At 38.1% G+C, this 7,532-nt stretch overlaps 1 long non-coding RNA gene across 1 annotated transcript; it reads left to right on the top strand.

Moving 5' to 3' along the window:
* Positions 1–1,048: 1,048 nt before the first annotated feature.
* LOC311077429 lies at positions 1,049–2,095 on the top strand. Its single transcript, XR_014604888.1, has 3 exons — positions 1,049–1,216; positions 1,391–1,708; positions 1,805–2,095. It is a non-coding gene; the product is annotated as an uncharacterized lncRNA (long non-coding RNA).
* The last annotated feature ends 5,437 nt before the right edge of the window (positions 2,096–7,532 follow it).

Raw genomic sequence — 7,532 nt, 5'->3', positions numbered from 1 at the left:
CAGAAGAGTGAACACTGCATGTTCGTTCGAAACTCGCCCCTACAATGCAATGGAGTGGTTGCCAGGTTTTAATGGAAAAATGAGGAATAATTAATGCATCCCAAATGCTGCTTTATTAAACACACTCCTTTCAGAATTAATAAGCAGGATGCACACGATTATTTTGTGAAAATCATTTAGGAATTAACGTAAGGAAAGAGACTGAACTGTATAGTTTGTAAAAAGATCCTATGAGACACCAACTTGGTCTAGATTGTAAATATGAATTTATAGTGTTTTATTTTTTTGCTTTTAAGTTTCTTCTAGTAAGCTGTGTGATCTCATTTGGTGTTTGTGATTTCCTGTTCATGGTTTTCATTTTGTAGCACCTAATAACAATCAGAAGTGTTATAAAACCCCTGGCTCCATCTAGAGGCAAAAATGTGCATTTTTTTCATTTTTAAGTGTGTTTTATACAGGCTCTAGTCTATGGAGTGAATTTACATGTACATTTTACTGTCGCCCTCTAGAGGAATATTTATATAATGCAGAACAGTGTCATTTGTCCTTCTATAGAGAAGATGAAGCCTGAATGAGCTCTCAGTCTCAGACACTGTATCCTCCACTAGGTGGCGCTCTTTCAGTGTGATTAATGTAATATTCAGTCAGTGCTGATGGTGGGAGGAGCCAGTAAAGCTGATCATTACTGATAAAGAGCTGAAGAAAGAGGAAGGAACTAAAGCAGACAGATGTAGAGACAGAGAGATTCACACAGAGAACATTCAGCATAAAGAAGACTGAACTCAACTCACAATGAAGATCCTCCTCATCTTCTTCACTTTCTCCCTGATCTCAGGTCAGAGCTTTTCTCTTTCATCACTGCAGTAATGATGCTGTTTTCTGTTCATGAGGTTTCTGATCACAGTATCAATCTGATTGACAGGTGCAGTGAGATGCGTCAGTGTCACTGGATATTCTGGAGGAAGTCTTCTTGTTGATTCTGGGAAGCCTTGGCACAAAAATAATGCAAAATGTTTGAGAAAGCAACAGAGTACTATAATAATAAATTATAGGAAACATGATCTATGGATTAATGACGGAAGATTTACTTTATTTTGCAATAATTATGGAAAACTCATGATCTACATTAGAGATCTGATCACACAAGATGCTGGAACTTACCGGATTGGTGTTCATGGCAAATGGTTTATCAATATGTCTTTGACTGTGAAAGAAGGTCAGTCATTTAAGATCAAAGTTTGTGTAGAAAAAGTAATGATAATTTCAAAGCCTAATGTATACATATACTGTACATAGATACGTGTGTGTGTGTGTGTGTGTGTGTGTGTGTGTGTGTGTGTGTGTGTGTGTGTGTGTGTGTGTGTAGAATAATTTTTTATGTGAATTACAGATTCATGTTGTAATGTGTCAAAGAAGTTGATGTTGAAAAGTGGAGAAACTGCAACCTTCAGCTGTGAATATTCACAGAATCATATCAAAGGTCCTAAGATCATATTCAAAGAAGGAAAAGACTCTATTAAAACGATTTATATCACCTTGAAGAAGAAAGAAAGATTCAGTGTTTCTGATGACAGACATAATAAACTCATGACTGTGAGAATTTCTGCTGTGACTCCAGATGATGGAGGAGTTTATTTATGTGGAGTTTGGATCAAGAGGCACTCGTACAGTTACTTCATTATTAATACTGTTCATTTACATATTATAGGTGAGTAGAACAAACAGATCCATTTTCAGTGTTTTTTCTTCGTCATATTTGTATGTAGTTCTCCGAGTTCACAAACAAAACCTTAAATGTTGACAGATTTGTGTTGTGGAGAGTCAAAGACGGAGATAGTAAAGACTGGGGAAACTGCTGCTTTCATCTGTACATATTCATGGAATCAAAGGGATGCTAGAAAGATCATATTCAAAACAGGAAATGGTATCATTGATGAGATGATCTTCACTACTGACACCAGGACTCAGAAAGAAAGATTCAGCATCTCTGATGACAGATATAAACTCATGACTGTGAGAATTACTGCTGTGACTCCAGATGATGGAGGAGTTTATTTATGTGGAGTTTTGGACTACAGTCACCAGTACAGTTACTCCATTATTAATATTGTGCATCTACATGTTATTGATAAGTATAAAGTGGGCGTGTCTAGAGCGACTGGCCACTCAGGAGGTCGTATGATGATCAAGTGTGAACATCCTCAACACAAAACCAAGCCAAAATACATCTGTAAAGAACCAGATGGATGTTCAGAGAGGAAGAATCCAGGAGTTCAGGATGAATGGATGGAGAATGGAGATGTTTCTGTATATGACGACACCAGAGCAGGAGTCTTGATGGTGTTTTTTAGAGAGCTGAAAGCTGCAGATGCAGGAACATACAGATGTGGAGTGAATGTGTCTCACTATACTGAGAGCTTCACTGAACTTCAGCTGGATGTCAGAGATGGTAAGGAACCTGAAATTCTTTATAGTTTATAAGTGTGGTGAGCCCGACGAGGTCGAGGGCCGTGGGAGGATGGCGCGAGGCCGGTGGCGTGATTGATAATGAGCGACACGTGCGCGACGCACCGGTCTCGCATCTCTCACGGAGGAGCGGAAGCATAAAGGAGGAGCGACGACAGTGAAGAGCGAGAGAGGAACAGGCCTGTGTTTTAGTTGATGTTTTGTTTTTGTTTTGTGTGGCCATCAGTCGTCCGTGAGGAGCTGCTGGCTTTTACTTTCATTTTGTATTTGGTTTATTTTTATCATTAAAATATGTTGAATGTTCGCCGGTTTCCGCCTCCTTCTTCCCATAACATCTGAACCCTGTTACAATAAGTAATAAGTTTTTGTTCTGATCTTTATGTAAACCTGCCCTGGTTTATAGGTGCAAAATATCCAAAGATGGAGTCTGAATCTGTTCATCTTGGTGAAGAAGTCAACATCACCTGTCAGATCCCCGAGGAACATAAAGTTCATTTCTGCAAAGAGGATGATAATCACATCTGTCAAAACATCAGCACATCTGCAGTGACAGAAATGAGTCCTTCATCTGAGAGAAATGAAGAGAGAGTTTTTACAGTGAGCATCAGTAATGTGAGCGTGAGAGATGCTGGAGTTTACTGGTGTGGAGCAGAAACCAGAGACACACATTTGACTTTCATCTCCCTGACCACCAAAATTCAGCTCAACCTCTTCAGTGAGTGAATTCAGATGATTTCATTGTAGTAAATACAGTATATTCAGAATCATGTGTGTTAAATGTCTGTGTGTGTTTGCAGTGGCTCCAGTAGTGAGACGTGAAGGAGAATCTGCTGAGATCTTCTGCCCTTATGATTCAATCTATAAATCAAAGTCAAAGTCTCTCTGTAAGGGGAAGTGCTCCACTAGAGATAGAAATACTCTCAATGAGACTGTGAGAGAAGAGAAAGAGACCAAGACTGACAGATTGACTCTGAATGATGACGTCACTGCAAGTGTCTTCACTGGGACCATCACTGGACTGACAGCAGAGGATGCTGGGAAATACTGGTGTGCAGTGACATTAGAGAGAGACGTGAATTATCTTTACACTCATCTGATCGTCATCATGAACGAGGGTGAGGAAGGTTTATACATCTGAATGTGAAACTATGGCTGAGACACATGAAACTCAACAGAGGCATATAAAGTAGAATGTAGTTATGTGTAATGCAGTAGAGAGACTGTTTCACTACTAGTACACAGCAAAATCCCCAGAGTAAATCAACTCTGCTCAGAGCACATATGGTCCCACTCTACAGAGTGTTAAAGTGACTCTGAATCAGTGTTAAAGTTAATGAGATAATTAAGTGGTGATTGAGCATTAGTGATGAACACCTGCTGTTAACAAGCAGAATCACTGAAGGAAAGAGAAACACAAGAACTACAACTGACTTCCAGACACAGCCTTAGATGAAATCAACTGAAGAGAAAAGAAGACATTAAATCTGTGAAGATCTCAGGTCTTTGTGTTTTTCAGGTGCGTAAATGTCTGTTTATTACTCAGTGTCCACGACAGTCATACCATATGGTAGAACTCATTCTGAACAACTTTGCCTCCAGGACCGCCGCTGTCAATCGAATCGTTCGTTAAATATTGAGTTTATTTCAGAAATCTACTTTTGTGAACTGGAAGTTTTTTCCACTCAACCATAGCAGGTTCATGCAGATAATGGGCATGGCCAAGTCTACCCAAAAGCCTATCTTTCCTAAATGAAAGCTCAGAACTTTGTGTCATTAGGTGAGCACATGATGCGACTTAAGAGATAAAGAAGCACACTTTTACATTTATGCAAACTTATACCACTCTTAGGTGGCGGTATACGTGTTAATAACCTTTAAAAACTATTAATTTCTTTAGTAAATTGACTATATTGGCTGTAATTGCTTTCCATGATAGGTGGTTACAGGATTACTAAAGAAAACAAAATATATTTTTACGCATGTGCTTAAAGGCCTTAAAGCGCTTGAATCCTGGTAATATTTTATAATGTTTTTACTCACACTTGTTTAAAATGTATTTACAACCCATGTTAAAGCAGACATTTATGTTACATAGAAAAGTGCTGAAAAATATTTTAATACATTTGAATATTTGTGTAGATATTAAGTTATTTGTGTTTCTCTTGATTTCTCTTTAGTGCCTTTGTGTTTTACTTTCAGGTTTCTCCATGATCATCATTATTAGTGTGTGTGTGAGTCTGCTGCTGATTGGTGGATTCACTCTGACTGTGTGTAAATTAAGACACAAGAGACGAGGTTTGATCATTTATTCTGTTAATTTATTTTATTCTGATGATACAAATTAATAACTAGTTTTTTGATTGTCTCTGAGCTGCTTCAATCTGCAACAGTAAAATCTCAATGAGTTTCTGTCTCAGATGCTGCTGTTCGTCTCCAGTTTAACACTTGATGTTGATCTGATTCATGTGATTCTCTCTCAGATCCTGGATCAGCTCAGATCAACAGTCATGATGAACTACCCACAATCCTCTCTGATGAGCTCCTGTACACGTCTGTCAGTTTCCAGAAGCATGAAGAGTCTCTCAGTGAAGCTTCAGTCACTGTCAGTAAGAATGAGATTGACTCTGATTATACCACAGTCATTTACTACAGACTCAACTAACTCACTTATAACAGATCACAGATCAGCACACATTACACCAGATCAGTATTTGCTTATGTTTACAGTTGATAAAATTCTCCTTATAATCCATAGTTTAGCGTAATGTTTAATGTTCAGGGTCATTCAGTCTGTTAAATCATGAGACGCTTTAAAGTTTCCACTGCCGAACATGTTGCTTCTTTCACACGCTCAAAATGTGTCAGATGTTGATTGATGTGCAGTAAGAGTTTGTCTCAGTTCATCTCAGTTTATGTGTGATAAAAACAGGAAATACAAACCTGAAGTGACACAAAACGAAATGTAAAGTTTCCACTCCAGATGCAAAGATGTGTATTTTAAATGCAGCTCTTGGCGCCCCTTTAATAGCAGCTCAGTAACAGCAGCTCAAGTATAAGAAGGTTCACAGCAAATGCCCCAGTGTTAAATTACACTGATCAGTGTTTATATGAGTCCACACTCAGAGTGTTATATGTTTCACTGAATCAGTGTTAAAGTTAATTAGATAATTAAGTGATTAATTGAGTGATGATTGAGTTTTATTGAAGACACCTGCTGTTAACAAGCAGAATCACTGAAGGAAAGAGAAACACAAGAACTACAACTGACTTCAGCCACAGTCTTAGGGTACGTTTACACGACACCGATGCGCTTAAACTGGAGAAGTTTTTCCTTTGAGTTTTCCACGTACAGACGACACCATTAACAAAACGATCCCCATTGACACAGATCGCGAAACCGACTATAAACGCTGTATTCTGCTGCCAGGCCATTAGATGGCTATAGACTGAACACGTAATACACATGTGCATGACCTCATCGTCTTCAGAGATTTGTGTTTTTGTAGTTTATACAGAGACCGGTTTCAAAAACTTGCACTTTGAAGCCCGTTTTCAAAACTTTGCGTTTTCAGCCAACCAAAAAACAAACGGCCAAAATGCGTTTTTTTTTTTTTTTTTAAGGGGTCATATAATGCCATTTTTGTACAAGCTAATATGATTCTTTAGGGTCTAAATTAAAAGTTTGTAATATACTTTAATTAGAAATTCTCATTAGTATTGTAAGAAAACACTAATTTTACCTGGTCAAAAACAGCTCTGTTTTCAGCACGCCGTTTCAGTGCATGCCTTTAAATGATAATGAGCTTTTCTCACCCCGGCCCTCTGTTCTGTGCGTACACCGTAACACAATAACACAATAACCATAACGCGTTGTTCATTATAAACGTGAGATTATGAATTATATTGAGAACGTTGTACATAGAAAACATGCCGTAATGTACCCTGAGTGTAAACAGCTGCATTCATCATGAAGCGTGCAGTAAGCGATTTGCAAAGATTAATATAAAGATTAATAAAACGTTACACTCACTTCTTCTTCTGGAGGTGCAGCAGGAACACGAATAGTTGGTACCGATCCTTTTTTCAGGAGCAGCTTCTTAGCAAAACCAGCTTTATACTGACCCTCGTTTATAAAGCAGTCTGGTGTGTGAAATGATTTGCGCAAACATGAAAGCATTGATGTTGATCGTGGGGAATATTCCCTTCGAAAACAAACTCAGCCACTGCGTCTTCAGCGGTTCGGATTTAGGAACATCAAAATGATGCTGTGTTCGTTATTACACCCAAGAACAGAACGCCACAATCGCTTAGACGCCATTATGCTAATAGACAGAGCTCCAGCGTATCAACAATGACCGCGCCGGTCCACATGGAACTGAACATCAACTGAAGAGAAAAGAAGACATTAAATCTGTGAAGATCTCAGCAGAGGAGGATTAAACAACTCCACAAACAGCATTACAGCATTGACTTATTACTAACCAGACTGACTTTTTTTCTGTCAGACGTCTACAGAAGGTGTTTTTTTTTTCTGTTGTTGTTGTTTTCTTTTTTTCTTTTTTTTGAGAACAGGCAGTTTTTTCCGTCCAGCTCAAAGCCACAGAAAACATGTGAAGGTTGAGGGTCTCAGTTCAGTTTAATTAAACACACTTACTCAGGAAACCCACAGAGAGACATAATTTGACAATGCAATATTATCTGTGAGATCCTCATCAGACAGCAAACAGATGAAACATGGTGAATGAGTCTGTATAGTTGTGTTAGAATGTTTACAAGAATATTTTAAAGAACAGACATAATTTTGATTCCGTTAGCAATTAATGATTATGATAAAGGTTATTGGATAAAGAGACTTGCTTTATAGATTGGTGTGCTTTAAATCAACAGCCAGAAATGCTCTTCAGCTTGTGGTTTTCTTTTGCTCTATGTATTGAGTTTTTCACGCCTGCAGGTGTGGTGATAAAAAAAAAAAAGTGTAATTAACGATGGGCACAAACTTTCCACTCCATAAAAAGATGATGTGAATTTGTTTGTTGTATGAACAATTATAACAATTATGTATAACA

Source organism: Abramis brama (assembly GCF_963993115.1).
Source record: "Abramis brama genome assembly, chromosome: 2".
NCBI lineage: Eukaryota > Metazoa > Chordata > Actinopteri > Cypriniformes > Leuciscidae > Abramis > Abramis brama.
This window is presented reverse-complemented; position numbering and strand designations above follow the sequence as displayed.